The sequence below is a fragment of the Pyrus communis genome, chromosome 7 (genome assembly GCF_963583255.1).
Source record: "Pyrus communis chromosome 7, drPyrComm1.1, whole genome shotgun sequence".
Classification (NCBI taxonomy): Eukaryota; Viridiplantae; Streptophyta; class Magnoliopsida; order Rosales; family Rosaceae; genus Pyrus; species Pyrus communis.
Genome location: NC_084809.1, coordinates 22,338,826 through 22,356,850, shown reverse-complemented (window position 1 = coordinate 22,356,850; position 18,025 = coordinate 22,338,826). Strand labels below are relative to the sequence as shown.

Here is an 18,025-nt window from a genome sequence, read left to right as displayed (position 1 = left end):
GCCGAAGATGAGGGTTTAGGTTATGGTCAAAGAATCGTTGGCAACTGTAAATAGAAATCAACAAGACCAATGGTATTTTGTAATTCACGATACTCGAGAGTGTTTTCGGTTTCCAGCTGTCACAACCTTGAATTTGGTAAGAATATCTTCTGTTACTTTCACGTCTCCCAAGTAAGGTATGTAATCTACTCAAGGTCGACATTTGCAGAATTTGGTATAAAACTGGTTATTGATGTTTAATAAACTGAACTCATGGTTTGAGTAAACATTGATATTATCGGTGAACAATCGCTGAGAAATTTTTTTAGGGTCCACACAGATTCCCTCAGTGGAAACAACAAGTCTGAGGAAGTTGATTCGATCCACCCCACAGATACCTACTAACTTCACCTATAACTAGTGCTTTCTTAAATTTTTTTTTTTTTTTCTAACAAGAACTTCAGATGTCATAAGCGATCTCCAAACAAGTATGCCTCTGCTCGCCATTCCTAAGAAAAGCATGTTGCAAAGGACCATCATCATTTCCAATCTTCAACTAGTCCCAACTAGTCTTCATCCCTTTAAGATTTCTCTGTTTCACGTCATTTCTATGTAAATCCAACTCTGCTCGCTATTCCTAAGGAATGCATGTCGCAGAGTATTGGTCCGATGTTGAAAGTCGTCTATCAATCAATTACGTCAAACTTAGGTCACAATCTCGACACATATTTCTTATACTTCAAATAGGATATGACTACTCAGGCAGAAAAAGGATTGCATAACCGTGCCGGGGACATCAATAAATAGAAGCTGTGACATCCAAATGATATCAAGGTCAACACACTACTAGAATAGGAGAAGATCCTAAGTATGCTCTGAAAGGACCATTCTCTGATACCAAACTAACACGCCCCGATCCCGATTTCCCCAAATACTAGGATAGGCACATGCTGGCCAACACCTGAGGGTAACAAAGCCATTTTAACATGCATGCAAATTAAAATGTGTGATAAAAAAGAAATATACTAACGCAGAACCGTGTTCAAAGTATACAACTAATCAAGAATAATATGAAAGATTTATTATGAAAAGGTACGAACCGAGAAATGGTTCCTACACAAAGGAGACTCGAAGATACCTCAGCGGAAGTGCCCTAATGCCAGGATTGTGTGCCTCGAATCTAAATCCTGATGAGGGTCCAAAACCAAATAGTGAGTGGACCAAAGTTTATAATAATAGTGCTTATAATAAGAAAACCATTTTCTTTATGAACATACCTAGTTGAGTACATCATTGATGAGATTTACGGATTTGCCTTCGGGTGGCTATACTACCTTTACTAAGCATTGGTTTACACGCACATGTTTTACGAACATTTTGCATTCCATGCTAGAGTTTCAGAAAACCTATTATGTAGTATTATATGTGTTTTCAAAACAGGTGGTTAGTATGTTCATAACGAACATGCTTTTCTTATTATTGGTACTATTATTATAAACTTTGGTCCACTCACTCTTTGGTTTTGCACCTCCTTTAGGATTTAGATTCGAGGCACACAATCCCAGGGTCAAGGCACTTCCGCTTAGGTATCTTCAAGTCTCCTCTGTGTAGGACCCATTCCTCATTTCGTACCTTTTAATAATAAATCATTCATATTGTTTTGTTAACTCTAAAAAAACCAAAAACATATCTAAAAAAAATTCTGAAGATTTGAAAATCCAAAAAAATTGTGTTATTTTCTTTATTGTTTTGAATTAGATTTTTGTTAGTTTCTCGACCCAATGATATAATTGGATTGAATTTGAACCACGGTGATCAAGAACTTAGTAAGCATGTATTGTGGGAAATTCCTTATTCTCTTGTTAGTTTTGTACATGTTTAATCATCTTTGAAAAACCAAAAGCACATAGCCTTGTTGATGTGAAGCTAAAGCATGATTTAAAGCTTCGTATGTGAACATAGTGACCATATACAACCTATGTGAGTTTTTGAGCCTATTGAAAGTGTGTGCATTTTTCATACACTCCTATTCTTTCATGTGTGATGAACTTATGTGACTTACATCTCTAGAACTTGTGTAACGATCTTTCAAAATGTTTGTCATTGATTGCATGAACTTGAAAAGGATAGAGGCATTAGGTTTATCACCATGGCCCAAATAAGCATGTTTCCTAAAGAAAAATGATATCATTAGATTGCCAATTTGAGCCGTATATGTTGAGCCTTTTATTTCTTATCACCAAATATGTCTACCCTTATACCTTAAACATTTTTCCTTACCCTTTCCCAGCTAGCTAGTGAGCAATGTGAGATTGTCTTATGAGAAAAGTTTGTGAAGTACTTTGAAGGAGTTTGGCAAAAGAATAAGTGTGGGGGTATTTCATGTTTGTATTTAGTTATGTGTGAAAATTGGTTCTAAAAATAAAAAATAAAAAAAAATAAAAAAAAAAAAAAAAAGAAGAAGAAGAAGAAGAAAAGAAAAAAAAATTGTATACAAAGCAAATAAAAAGTTTAGGGGTGTGATTGGAGGTATTAGTAGAATGGTTGGAGAGTTTGAGTTCTTATAAATCTCAACAAGAGAATTGCTTGCAATGTAGCTTGGAACTTGTGTTTACCTATCCTTTCATTTCTATAACCCTCTCCCTAAGCCTCATTATATCCAATAAAAGTCCTCTTAATTTTAGTTTTGCAATTATGATTGTGGAGATGAGATCTTTATGCAAGCTTATGGTAGATCTTTCACATTTGATTCTTTGAGCGAAACACGTTAAACTAAACATATGTGTGATTGAGTGTATGTCCCGTGAGAAGGTCACTAGTTTGCATGTGCTGCTTTAAAACAAAACTTGAAATGGCATTAGCATGGCTATTACACACACTACACTTCAAGGATGATTAAAACGTCGCTGTTAACATTTGAATAAGGAAGATGAGTTTGGATTAGCTTGTTTGGTGCTAGCTAAGGTTCTTGATGATTTGTTTTCTTGAATGAAATTCTATGAGGGCCACATAGGGGGAAGCTAATGTTTTTCATGTTGCTACTTTTTCATGTTTTCTTTGTTTTGCTCGAGGACTAGCAAAAGCTAAGTATGGGGGTATTTGATAAGCTCATATTTATATAAATTTTACATCAAATTCACTTGTCTTTTCTTAGTTAGTTCCTTATATTTTTGAGCTATTTACTTTGTTTTTGTGTTTTGTAGGATTTGTCAAGTAAAGAAAAGAAAAATAGCGCAAGTGGAATTTTAAGTAACAAATTCGTCAAAACTGCCTGTGTTGGTCAGCTGACTTTGGAAGCAAGTTGTAGACAGCTCAGAATGAATTAGAGAATGAGCCTTATATGCTTGGAAAGCTACGGATGTCTATTTTCTGGAGAATTTCACGGATTGTTAATATCATTTTCCTAGAAGAAGTTATAGCCATTTTAACACTGAAAGGTTCCCAAGAGGCTGAGTAGTTTGTAACTGACAAGAAAGCATTGAAAGCAATAAATCCAATAAAACGAACAGCCAAAACTGATGCAGCCAAGAACAAGCCAGCTGATAGCTATTCAAATATCAGAGGAAATGGAAAATTAAGTGGGAGTAATGGGCATAAAGGCTGCCCAAAGAGTTACAATTGTTTTAGCATTTCCTTTCACTTATTGTCATCACTAAATGGCTATTAGTGGGGTGAGTTATGGAGAAAAAACTGTGGCAGAAGAAAAGAAGAAAAGGGCTACAGGTTGCAACGGAAAAGAGGGGGAAAATAGGTGGAAAAAAAAAAAGATAGAAAAAAAGGAAGAAAAGCAAGGAAAAAAGAAGGTTGTTGCATTGGGGAAGGAAGCCCCGAATATGATTGCAAGTTTGTTATGACATTTCGTTTGAATTACTTTTATGAATGGATGAAAATTGGTTCACTACTTGTCTCATTGATGAATTCTTTATGTGTTTTCTACGGATACATACTTAGTAAGCATATATAGGATTCTAATGCTATGAATATGTGTGTGCCTGCCCTTATTGAATGAGGACCTACATATGTTCTAGAGTAGTACTTGTTAATTGCGATTAACATGTGAATTAATTTCTAGGATAAGTAAGACAACACTAGTACTTACGATGCCTTGTGATGACTCAAACTCTTTTCGTTCTTAATGATTTCTACTTGTTAAATCTATGAACACATCATTCTAGATTGCATGGTAGGGACTAAGTTAAGTTGAAAACGCCATTCTCTTAACATACTACATAAGAAAGAGTAATAGGTTGAGTTCTAACATTGAGCCAACTTGAGCATCTTCATCCGAAAATGAAAGGAATTTGAATGAAACATAACATTTTTGCATGATTATTTGGTGGTGGATAGCAATTCCCTTAACTCGTTTTTCTTAATTTGTGAACTACTTAAAATCTGTTTTTGTCTTGTTTTTGTTTGATTTAATTTAAATAGCAAATCAACTCCAAAATCCCAAAAATTTGTGTGAGTGTAGCTCTATGTGTCTAGGAGCTTCATATAAAATTTCGTAGACTTTAGATAAGTGTAAGTCGGTCTAATAATTATTTTTCGGTGGCTGATCAGTAGGGACAACAGCCCAGTTTTTGTGACATTTTAAGTAGTTAGATAAAACAATCTTCTGCGGGAAAGACCCTTATTTTCATATGCTACAATTGACAAATTTTAGTGTTAATCAATAGGACATTTGTGTGCTATTTTGTGGTGTGCTTTTAATCATATCAACAATGATAGGGGCTGAACTTAACATCTCTTTGAGGTGATTGAATGCCTTCTCGCATTCCTCATCAAACACAAATGGCACATCCTTTTGTAGAAGTTGACACAAGGGTGTTGAAATCTTTGAGAAATCTTTGATAAACCATCTATAGAATCCTGCATGTCCAAGAAAAGAAAGAACCTCTCTCACCAAAGTGGGAAAGGGTAAGTAGCATACGAGATCTATTTTAGATTTATCAACTTCGATTCCCTTTTTTGAAATTATATGACCTAAAACGATGCCTTGTTTTACCATGAAGTGACACTTTTCTCAATTTAACACAAGGTTAGTTTCGACGCAACGTTTCAATATCAAAGTGAGATTAGTTAGACAATCATCAAAAGAATCACCAAAGACACTAAAATCATCCATGAAAACTTCAATAATCTTCTCAACAAAATCTGAAAAGATACTTACCATTCATCTTTGAAAGGTGGCTGGTGCATTACAGAAACCAAATGGCATTCGACGATAAGGAAATGTACCAAATGGACAAGTAAAAGTAGTATTTTCTTAATCATCTGGAGCTATAACAATCTGATTATATCCCGAATAACCATCAAGAAAGCAATAAAAAGAATGACCAACTAACCTTTCAAGCATTTAATCAATTAATGGTAAAGGAAAATGGTATTTCCTTGTGGTGGCATTGAGCTTCCTATAGTTAATACAAACACTCTAACCTATTTGGATATGATTGGGCTCAAGTTCATTCTCTACATTCTTTACCACAGTTACTCTAGTTTTCTTTGGTACTACTTGAATCGGTGAAACCCAACGACTATCCAAAATTGGATAAATGACTCCACAATCAAGAATCTTAATGATCTTCTTTTTCACAACTTCCATCATTGGAGGTTGAGTCAATGTTGAGCCTCTCGAGTTGATTTAGCCTCCTCCTCTAGAATATGTGATGCATGCAGGTTGTAGGACTTATTCCCCTAATGTCGGCCAAAGTCCATCCAATGGTTGTTTTGTACTCTTTCAAAGTCTAACCAGTTTCTCCTCCTCTAATGTTGTGAGTGTTGAAGAGACTATGACTAGCAAAGTCTCTTTGTCTCCTAAGAAAACATACTTCAAATGATTCAGTAATGGTTTAAGCTTAAGAGAAGGTGCATGAATCACTGAAGGTAACAACTTGTTAGTAGAAACGAAAATTGGAATTGGATTAGGAGGCTTACTGATATGTTATGGCAAAGACTCAAGGGCAGCCTTAATATCGAAAATTTCTAAAAGATTAAGCTCAGCCATATTGGTTTTGAGTCCAATTCCTTCGGCAATGGTTGTCTCAAGTGCATCGTTATTTAAGAATTCAAGATATTCATGTGCCAAAGAATCAACTACATTAATAGAAAAACAAGAATGATCATCAAAAGGATACCTCATAGCTTCAGAAATATTAAAGTCAATGACATCGCCATCAAATTCCATTGTTAACGTTCCCTTGAACACATCTATCTTGTTTCGGGCTATTTTCATGAAAAGGTCTTCCAAGTAATATTGGCAATGGCGTAGAGTGGGCTGAACCCTCCATCTCTAGCACATAAAAATCTGCTGGAAAGATCAAGTGGTTAACCTGCACCAAAACATCTTCCAAAACTCATTTCGGGTATGCATTAGATCGATTAGCTAATTGAATAATAACACCATTATTTTTAAGCTCTCCCAGATTCATAGATGCATAAATGGAGTAGGGTATGACATTAATTGAAGCACCTTAGTCTAACATTGCACGTTCAAACTTAGTATTACTAATAACATAAGGGATCGTGAAACTACTGGGATCTTTGCATTTAGGTGGTAGCTTTCTTTGCAAAACTAAAAAGACATTTTCACTTACCCCTACCACTTCCTTGTCTGAGATCCGTTTTCTTGTTGTACAAAGTTCTTTCAAAAATTTAGCATATTTTGGAACTTACTTTATTGCATCAAGAAGAAGGATATTAACTTGTACCTTTCTGAAGGTTTCTAAGATGTCTTTTTCACTTTCTTCTTTCTTAGATTGCATAAACCTGAGAGGAAAAGGTACATTTGGTGCAATGGGGTTAGAAAGAATTGAAACCTTACCTAATTTGGTAGCATAGGGGCTTTAGAAGCCTGCGGCAAGGTTTGTTCCTTCCTTGTCGTTGCCTTGTCTTCCTCCTCTTCTTCGAGCAGCAGTTGTTCGTCCTCTTTTTGGCTTTGTTTAGACATTTTTGGATTAGTTCCAATCTCTTTACCACTTCTCAAAGTGATAGCTTTAGCAATTTCAAAACCTCCATTTGGATTGACAATGGTTGAACTAGTAAGTTTGCCTTGTTCTCTAAATTGTCCCATGAATTCTGCTATCTATCCAATTTGATTCTTCACATCGCCCATCTTTTTAGCTTCGTTTTGTAAATCCTGAGCCAAAGAAGTTAGTGTTTGAAGAATTTTATTATAATCCATTAATGAACCTAAATTTGGTTGTGAAGGTTGTGGGGGCGGCTGTGGTGGTGCAAATGGCCTTTGATAGAGCCCTAAAGGTGGCTGTCTATATCTACCTTGTTGTTGAGTTTGTTGAGGTTCCCTCCACTTTATATTTAGATGATCTCTAGCCCATATTGTAGGTGCTAAAGAATGGGTCACTCCTTGGTTGATTTTAGCCTTGATAAGCTATGGCATTGGCACTGTCCCATCCCTCATTCTTTATTAATTAAGGACATTGATCATTAGGATGTCCTTGCATAGAGCACACGCCACATGCAGCTACACTTTGCACTTTGGATCCTTCAACAACATGTGATATAAGAGTAAAGAGATTAGCCATTTGAAATAGCACTTACCTCATTGACTTGGATTGGGCGTGCATGTTCTCTTTCTCCTACTCATTCATATTGTTGTGCATTCAAGGCACAATTCGCTATTAAAATCTTCGCAGCAACTGGGGTTTTGTCAACTAAAGCACCTTCAGCTGAAGTATCAAGCATTTGTCTCTCAAGTCGAAGTAGTCCTTCATAGAAATATTGAATTAAAACCTCCTCCTTCATTTGATGTTGTGGACAAGATGCAACCAAAGTCTTGAAACGCTCATAATAAGCTGGAAAGGATTTTCCTTGGCCTTGTTGAATTCCACTAATTTTCTTCCTCAAAAGAATGACTCTTGAAGTTGGGAAGAATTTCTCTAAGAATTCTTTCTTCATGCTTTCCCAAGAGGTGACAGTTCCACGTGCTAATTCAAAGAGCCAATCCTTAGCCTTTTCCAAAAGAGAGAATGGAAAGGCTTTCATCTTCAGAATATTCCCCCATCCACATTCATTGGTGTCACGCTCGAGCATACCACTTCAAATTCCTTAAGATGCTTATTTAGATCTTCCATGGACAGCCCATGGTATTTGGGAATATGAGACTTTAATTCAAACTTATCGGTTTTGCCTTGAACTACCCTAGGGTATTGGATGCAAAGGGGAGCATTATTGTTCAATACCGAGGCTAAAAGTTCCTTGATAGTTCAATTGTCAACAGCCATGTCTTGTTCCTCTTCTAATTATGTTTCAGTTTCAGATTCAAATTCGGATTCAGAACTAGAACTAGGTGGATTGAATTTTGGCTGCTTCCTTTTCATTCTTAACGTACATTCAAAATCGTCGTCAAATTCTAATATAGTCTCACAAACAGGTTGAGAACTTCAAGCTATAAATGAGTACCAAAATCAAAAGAAAACAAAACAAAATCAAACACAAAAGAAAAGACACGAACAGAAATAAAGAGGAAGATTAGCAATTTTGCTAATCCCCGGCAATGACGCCAAAATTTGATGTGGTAGAAACTAACACACAAATTAAACCTTATCAATTATGCAATCGTAGTACGAGTAAGTAGGGATCATTCTATTCCGGGGGTTAGAAAGGCTGCTAACCAACACCAATTAAAATTATAAAACTAAAAACTAAGTTAAACTAACAACAAAACAATTGGGGGGGGGGGAGATTTTGGATGAATTTAACTAAAACAAAATTAAATGGCAGCAAGTAAATTAAGTTGTGAAAGAAATATGGATGAAAGGATAGCTAAGGGATTCTTTTCCACACATGAATCATATGCATACAAATCGATTTCCAGTTATTCTTTCTATAAACCATGAATGACAATGCCCCAAATTAGTTGTGAACAACACTAATTAACTCTCAGATTTTCCTAAGTTCATTGAATTGGACTCAACGACACAACCAAATTATTCTTCTCAAGCTCCCTAATTATGAAAAGCATGATAGAGATACATCTCAAAGATCATTAAGTTCTATGAAAATCATAAGCATTGACAAAGCATTTGTAACTATGAAAAGCATGATACTCCTGCCAAGAATTTACTTAACTCAATCATGACTAGTGACTTTTACTACTTGCAAATATAAGTTCATAACCATTAGGTGAAATTCCCTTATATTCTAGCATCGAATCCCTGCATGCAAACTAAGTGTGCACCCTTAATAAACATACAAGAATAAGTTCTCTATAAAGCAGATAAGTTAATCACATTCATGTTTTATGAAACAATAACTGGATGTAATCAATTTATATAAAACATATGATCATGGCTTCGAATTCACTTCTAGCTAAAAAGAAACTTAGTTACACATGTTCATTGTCACATCCTGGCCCGGGGCGGATTGTGACATCCCACATCGCCCAGGGGAGTCATCCTTATATGTATATTCTCATTCCTACCTAGCACGAAGCCTTTTGGGAGCTCACTGATTTCGAGTTCCATGGGAACTTCGAAGTTAAGCGAGAAAAGGGCTAGAGCAATCCCATGATGGGTGACCCACTGGGAAGTTGCTCGTGAGTTCCCAAAAACAAAACCGTAAGGGAATGGTAAGCCCAAAGCGGACAATATCGTGCTACGGTGGTGGAGCGGGCCCAGGAAGTGATCAGCCCCGGGCGGGGATGTGACAATTTCAGCACACCACGGCCAGGGTTAGGCTCTGATACCAAATTGTCACATCTCGGCCCGAGGCGGATCACTTCTCGGGCCCGCTCCACCACCGTAGCACGATATTGTCCGCTTTGGGCTTACCATTCCCTCACGGTTTTGTTTTTGGGAACTCACGAGCAACTTCCCAGTGGGTCACCCATCATGGGATTGCTCTAGCCCTCTTCTCGCTTAACTTCGGAGTTCCCATGGAACCCGAAGCCAGTGAGCTCCCAAAAGGCCTCGTGCTAGGTAGGAATGAGAATATACATATAAGGATCACTCCCCTGGGCGATGTGGGATGTCACATTCATCATAACTAAAAAGCAATCTAAAATAAACATTGAAACTTAAAACAAAGAGAGAAAGAACTCTAAAAACTCCAGCAACTTCAATGCATGAATGGTAGGCGCGGCACACCCTAAATCGCTGTAGGAATTCATAAATATAGGGGAAAAAGGCTAAATCCAAGGAGAAAAGGGATTAGGTGTTTTGAGTTATTTTAGGACTCTACGATTCAGGTAGAAAGTGTTGGAATGTGATTAGGATTCCTTCTTACAGCTGGAGATAAGATAGGATAGGATAAGATAATGTTCATCTCCAACTAGGATTCCTCTTTCTTGTGTAATTCCTTGCCTTCCAAGCCCCAACTTTAATTTCTCCATATTTTAGCACATGTCTAACACCATTTAAACACCAAAAAGATCCACCCCATATGCTAGCCATGCATGCTATCCAATCCAAGTCCAAAACTGCTCCAAATTGCTCCATTTTGCCATTTATTATCATCTTTACCAACTGGACCTTCAATAATACGAAAATAGCTTAAATTACTACAATAAATGGAAATTAACTAAGTAAATGCAAAGAAATAAGATAACAAAGTCGCATAAATATGTTCCTATGACAAATATCACTTTCACTAAACAAAATAAACCCTAGCATGAGTTCTTTGCATGAATTTATGTCAATTTAAACAATCTGATATAAGAATAAGAGAACGAATAGAATACAAACTATCAGCCTAGTTCAATTATTTTTTTTTTTTTAAAAAGGCAAGCTTTTACTTCCACTGATTAAAAGAGTCAAAATTCTATAAATGCCTATACAACGAAACAAATACCTTTTAGATACTCTCACTAGTAAAGCATGAGTTGGGATCTATAATTATAGAATTTGTAAGCTCAAAACACATATAATAAATTTTAAGACACCATCTTTATGCCAGATAACTACATAGAAGTCGTTCTTGTGATTAAAAATACATAAAACAGTCAGTAAATTTTGTTCTTCAAGCATTTGACAGAAATAGAAAACGTTAACTAAATGTTTTCTAATTGCAATTGTAACATCTCACATTGCCTAAGAGAGTAGATCATGTAAGCCTTATATATATATTCCCATCTCTACCTAGCATGAGGCCTTTTGGGAGCTCACTAGCTTCGAGTTCCATCGAAACTCCGAAGTTAAGCGAGTTCACGCGAGAGTAATCCCATGATGGGTGACCCACCGAGAAGTTCTCGTATGAGTTCCAAGAAACAAAACCGTGAGGGCGTGGTAGGGGCCCAAAGCGGATAATATCGTGCTAGGTGGAGTCGAGCCCGAGATGCAGAGTGGGCCCAGCCGGGATGTGACAGCAACTATAACATAAGTCCATAATCATCTTTGGATATAAATTGATTATGTTAGGTTTGCATAACATAAACATAAAACGCAAGGGCAAAAGTATATAACTTCAACAATTTTGAGCATATGAAGTATATACAATCTTGTCAATTTCATGCTTCAGTATATATTGATTTAGAGTTGAACTGAATAAGAAAACATTTTTCAGCATATTAATTATCTATCAATAACATATAAACCACAAGTTCAATTTATTGAACAACTAAACAAGAATTAATAAGGAAAACACTTTTAAGCAGAATATACTCATTAACCTTTACTGAATGTGAATCTGGTGCTATGTATTTATTAGTTCAATATTAATAAGTAGCAAAAAGTAATTTCAAATAACTAAAAAGTGTTTAGACATCATTTGACATAACAAGTTAAAAGTGTTTTTAAGTATTAAAAATAAATAAATAAATAAATAAAAAGCAACTGAAGTGATTTTAGGAAGTAGACTTCAATTGCATATAGAATTTTATTAAACATTTTTGGTCTTCTTCTAATAGAAGAGCTTTCAATAAAAACACTCTTAAGCATAAGTGTTTTAGATAAGCATTTTCAAACGAGCTGGAGATAAGTTATTTTGATTGCACTCTCTACAGCTATGAGTTTTGGTCACTTGTGATGAATTGATGATTGGTTCCTCCATGGTTTAATGAAAATCTTTAGTTTGAAATACTGAGTGTGATTCTTTATTTATTTGCATTTCTTTTTTTGGACAACATTTCTTTTCTTTTCTTGCAACAGAAGCAATTGTTGCCTCTATGAATGGCGCGTGTCCGCCCGCTCAGTGCGAAGCGACTATATATACATAATATATATGTGTATATCATCAAATTCCACTCACTCTCGTGAGAATCATTCCTTTAATTCAATCGGATCTGTCTCGCGCTTCGAACAAATATACGCCCAAATCAAACCAATTAGTGAGTGTGCTCCCTTCGATCCCTATACCCTGTTGAATTTTCGAATCTTCTTGTCTATAAATAATTAATAATAACTGCTTCATTCAGCTGAATTATTGTCATTGTGCTTGTGACCCTGGAATCTGATTTGTTGAATTTTCCTTTTTTTTTAATTGTTTTTGAGTAATCTTTTATTGTTTGATCTGTTTGGTTCCCCAGAAAACGCGGGAAATTTCCTCCGTTTTCAGCTGCATTATTTGGATATGGTTGCTACATTTTGGAAAAAAAAATTCATTAAAGATGGTAGGCTTTTGTTTTACGGGTGTTGAATTGTTTTGGATCTTTTTATGAGTATTGCATAGCAAGCACAGGATCCATTGATAATTAATGCCATCGTCTTCTATGCATTTATTATTCTCGAGCCGAATTAAGAAACTTTTGAATCTTGCAGTTTCTTGTGCGCAAATAGGAAGGGCATATATGTAATACTTGTCGTCATAACAATTAACAAAGAAATGCGTGTGTTTGTGTGCGTGTGGATTGAAAATGACTCTGTTGCTTGATGATATGTATGATTGATCATGAGTTTGATAATGTGGTTACAGATGGAGATGGGATTATATCTCAGCGCTCCAAAAACTGATAAGGTCTCATAAGATGGTGAGAATGACAGACTTTGATACGGGTCATCCTCCATGCAAGGGTGGCGTTCAACCATGGAAGATGCTGTAAGTGGGCTTTATTACGTTATTCTTCTTAATTTTCATTCGTTTAGATCGGGTTACTTGAGTAGAGAGTGCAGTTTAGTTGTTTTGTTTGCTTTGGCTTTGTATGTGTGCAAGATTTACATTTCACTTACAATTGTCGTCATCTGAACAGGAAAGTGATATTCAGTTATTTATTTTGTATATAACTTACATCCATATATCTATATAATATATAGTGAATTCAGAGCGAGAAGAGGATTTTGCTTGAGTAGCTGGAAGTCGGTAACTTAATGACTGCTTCAAGTTTAGGCATCTAGCTGATGACTGGAACCAAGGCTATTCAAGGAGCCGTATTGATGCGTGAATTATACGCACACAAATTAAACCCTCTTTTTGACAATTGTAGTAAGTATGTAAGTAGGGATCGTTCTGGACCGGGGATCAGGAGGGATTGCAAATTACTTGGAAACTGACTCAAAAACGTAAAATAAAATTTAAAACACTAAACTAGACTCAAAGAATGCGAAACTAAACGCTTAAAACACTAAAACAAACCAAAAGACTCAAACATCACCCAAAACACTCAAAACTGCCTATAAAACACTTTCTGGGGCAGTTTTGAGCACTTTGGTGAATTTGGACGAATTTGTGTAATAAATTGAATCAAAACACTTAGAAACATAAACTAAGACACTTTCTAACTAAATTGGACAATAAAGTAAAGGGGGATTTAGGTTTTGACGAAAATTGAAATAACGAAACAAGTTAATAAACTAGACAGAAAGTAAATATGAATTTGTGATAGAATTGAATGGATGGATGCTAGCCAAGGGGTTCATCTCCACACATGTTACACTTGCATAATAAAAAGATTTCCAATTGCCTTTCAATAAACCATGAATTCTCAATGCTCCAAGTTAATTAGGTCCGCTTAAATTAACTTTCAGATTTCCCTAGATTCATTGGATTGAATGGAATACGCATTACAACCAAATTATTCCTAATCAAAGTCCCTAACTATGGAATACGTATGATAGAGACATTCAACAAAGATCATTAAGTTCAACGGAAATCATAAACATCGACTAGGCATTCATAACTATGGAATACGCATGAAACTTATGCCAAGAATTCGTTTAACGCGATTGTTTATAAGCAACCTCCACTACTTGTGAATATAAGTTCGTAACTATTAGGTGAAACTCACTTATATTCTAGCGTCATATTCATGCATTAAAATTAAGCGTGCACTCTCAATAAACATACATAAATAAGTTATCAATCAAACAGTTAAACAAATTGAATCCACAACTTATGAAACGTAATTAGAAGTAATCAACTCAAAATGCAAGCATAAACATATATTTCGAATCCCCCCTAGCCAAGGGGGGTTTAGTTCCTCATACGTACAAAACAAAGAGAATTGAAATTAAACATTGAATTCAAAGGAAAAGAAACACCTAAACATTCCAACAACTCAAACTTGAATTGTATGAACGTTTAGGCCCGCTTCTCTTCCTCTTTGTTGTAGCACAAGGTCTAAGGTGAGTTTTGGGGATTATGGATGATGTAGAATGATAGGTTTTGTGTATGAATGGATGGGGAGTGGTTGGAATGGCTGAATGGATTGATGGGGAAGGCACGGCATAAGGGGGATGTTTTTTATGGTGTTTGGATTAGTAGGGAGCCACGGCCAAGGGGATGTTGTTGGTGTGTATGGATGATTTTCTGAAATGGAAGTGTGAATGAGAATGTGGCTGCAATGGATGCTTATTTATAGGTGAAAAAGAGGGAATATGACAGCTAGGAGGTTGGTGGAAATCTGGAAATGCAAAGGGGAATGCATGTGGCTGCTTTGTGTGAATGATTATGGGTGCATGTGCATGTGCTTTGACAGCTAGGTTGAATTAATTAAAGGGAGTGCATGTGGCTTGGCTGGAATGAATGGAATGCAATCTGAAATGGGATGGGAGTGCACGGCAAAGGGTGAATGGGTGATGTGTGATTGAATGATTAAAGTGCATGTGGGTGGAAATGCATGTGGAATGGCTGATTGTTTATGATGATGTGCACGGCAAGGTTGGAGAAATGATTATGGATGCATGTGTTGAATGATTTCTTGGTGAGGGATGTGGAGTGGCTGGAATGATGAAAGAATAAAGGGTGCATGTGGGTTGGAAATGTGGCTGCAATGATGAGAGATTATGCACAGCAAAGGAGAATATGAATGCATGTGGCTGATTTAAAGAATAGGAATGCATGTGATTAAAGAGTGGGAGATGGAATGGGATGCACGGCAATGTTGTTGTTGGTGTGTTATGCATGGCATGGTTGGGATTGTGGTGCAATGATGGAGGAATAAGTGCATGTGGCTGAGATGGTTTGATGAATGAATGTGTTTAAATGGTTTAAAACAGGAAACAAAGTCCTTCCTTGCATAGCAAGGAAGGGAGACACAAGGAAACACACGACATTGTCCTAAGGTTGCAAGGAATGCTGTTTTTGTGTTCTAAAATGCGTAGGAGTCTTCAATGATGCTCAAACATGAGGTCTTTTAGGATTTAACTTTCCTACTTCAAGTCTTCAATTTCGTCCATCCTCTTGGCTCCAAGCATATGATATCCATTCCAATCTCTAATTTGCTCCAAAAGGCTCCAAAAGGCATCCTTTTGCATACTTTGCCCTTAGAACCTGAAAACACACAAAATAAGCATAAAGGACTAAAATAACTAAAGAAACATAACGTAAATGCACGAGAACAAGCCATTTAAGTCGCATGAATATGCTCCTATCACGTATCTTTATGCAAATGCAATGTTTCTTTTCAAACGTGCCATGCTAAATAGAGAAGAGAATGTAGTCTTTTATTCAGAGGGAGTGTCTAGTGAACAAGCAGCTCTCAAATTTGCCATCGATTAAATACTGTTTTTCTTATTATCTACTAAAAGTACTTGACTTTTGTTGTAGCATGCTGCTTATCCAGATTTTGACGGTTCAACATCTTTCTTTGGTGTTTATGATGGACATGAAGGTTGGGCTTTTAAGTTCTGTAATTCAACGTTCACTTTTTTATATTGTTATAATGACAAACTTTTTCCATTTGTAATTGGTTTTCATGTTCATAGAGGACTGTCCAGGTTGTTATACTCTCATATATCACATACCTGGGAATCAACATTTATTTTGAGTTTTAGATAAACTACGAAACACTCCAAAAAACATAATCAAATCTACTAAATAAAATAAATTCAAAACAAATTACGAAACCATGGGTGGGTGAATTGATGAGTCAATACTATATTATATATTCTACCCTAATCTTAGTATAATTTGGTAATTCTTTTGGTAGAATTTGATATTTTGCTTTATATTTTTAATATAGGACATTCAACTTCCTCTGGAGCAAAACATGACCAAACGGATAAATTTTGGAGTGATTCAAATTGGAGGACGTTCATGTGTTCCTTAGCTTGTTGGTGTCAAAATTTCAGCAATTTCTACCAAGTGGTTGTTTTCTGGCGATTTAATAAAGAAGCAGTGCACGTTGCTAGAAAGTGACGTTTTTGGGTTTGAATTGTGTTTTTGGAGCCCAAGATGACCTCATATGAGTTCGTGGCCTTCTGGAGAAGTGTTCAGAATAGTCCAAGCTTTCAATCCAGCTATTTTGGGCCAGTTTGGTGCTGCCATGGGTCCAAAACAGGGCTGTGTGAAGTGTTATGTTTCAAGTCGAGTTGTGTGAAGTGTTAAATAAAAGGACGAGGGTTAAGGGTTTTAGTCGAGTCTCCTTGGCTATGTTGGTTCACTTTACACCAAAGGAAGTTTGTGAATTCTTTTCTAATCGGTTCTAAATGGCTTAGACTTTGTGGTGGGATTAGCTAAAACTTTTGAAAAGATGTTCTGATTTTTAACATTTTCTATGGATTGCAACTTTGAAGGTGAAAATTTTTGTCATTTAGTTTTAGTTAAGTTTTTAGTTTGTTAGTTTTTATTTTTGTTTTTGAGTTTTGTTTTGCTTGAGGACAAGCAAAAAGCTAAGTTTAGGGGTATTTTGATGAGTCAATACTATATTATATATTTTACCCTAATCTTAATTTGGTAATTATTTTGGTAGAATTTTGATACTTTGCTTTATATTTTCAATATAGGACATTCGATTTCCTCTGGAGCAAAACGTGACCAAACGGACGAATTTTGGAGTGATTCAAGGACATTTATGTGTTCCTTAGCTTGTTCGTGTCAAAATTTCAGAACTTTCTACCAAGTGGTTGTTTTCTGACGATTTAATAAACAAGCAGTGCGCGTTGTTGGAAAGTGACGTTTTTGGGTTTAAATTGCGTTTTTGGAGCCCAAGATGACCTCATTGGAGAAGTGTTCAAAATAATCCAAGCTTTAAATCTAGCTATTCTGGGCCAGTTTTGGAGCTGATATGGGTCCAAAACATGGCTGTACAAATTTCTAGACGAATTTACCAAGTTAATTTAGGATTATGTTTCCTGTTTTATTTCAAGTTTTTAGGTTTCCTAGTTTTATTCTAAGACCTTTTACTAGGAGGATTTTAATTAGAGTTGTATAAATAAGCCTTTTGGCAAACCTAGGGTTTTTTCGGGTAGAACGTATGCAACTTTTGAGAAGAATATTTTGGCTAAACCTTAGAGATTTCAAGACTTATACTTTCAGGTGTTTTCATTCATTTTCTAGTTTAATACAATTATGTTGATTTTAATTATGAATATGCGTAACTAATCATTTTTGCTAGGATGAGGCCATGATCCTTAGCAAGAATATGTAGTCCCTTTTAATTTTCTTATGAATTTATGGATGCAAGTTTTGGATTGCTAATCACTGTGCTTTAAACTATCTATTTGTCTTAGTGATTCGCGACCATTAGGATATTTAGAAAAGTAATTTGATGCAATTTTGGCGGAGGGTTGTCCCTAAAATTGACTAAGGTTTCTTGTGTCTTTGGAGTTATATGGTTTTTCAAAAGGTTTTCACAAAACTTAATGAGTCTTGCATGTTCACATTCAATCTGGACGCCACGGACGGGTTGCATGTTAGATATACGTTCTATATTGGGGGT

The 18,025-nt window shown here is 36.0% G+C and overlaps 1 pseudogene; it reads left to right on the top strand.

Moving 5' to 3' along the window:
- Positions 1–12,843: 12,843 nt before the first annotated feature.
- LOC137738668 (probable protein phosphatase 2C 60) overlaps positions 12,844–18,025 on the top strand; it is a 14,175-nt pseudogene continuing 8,993 nt past the window's right edge.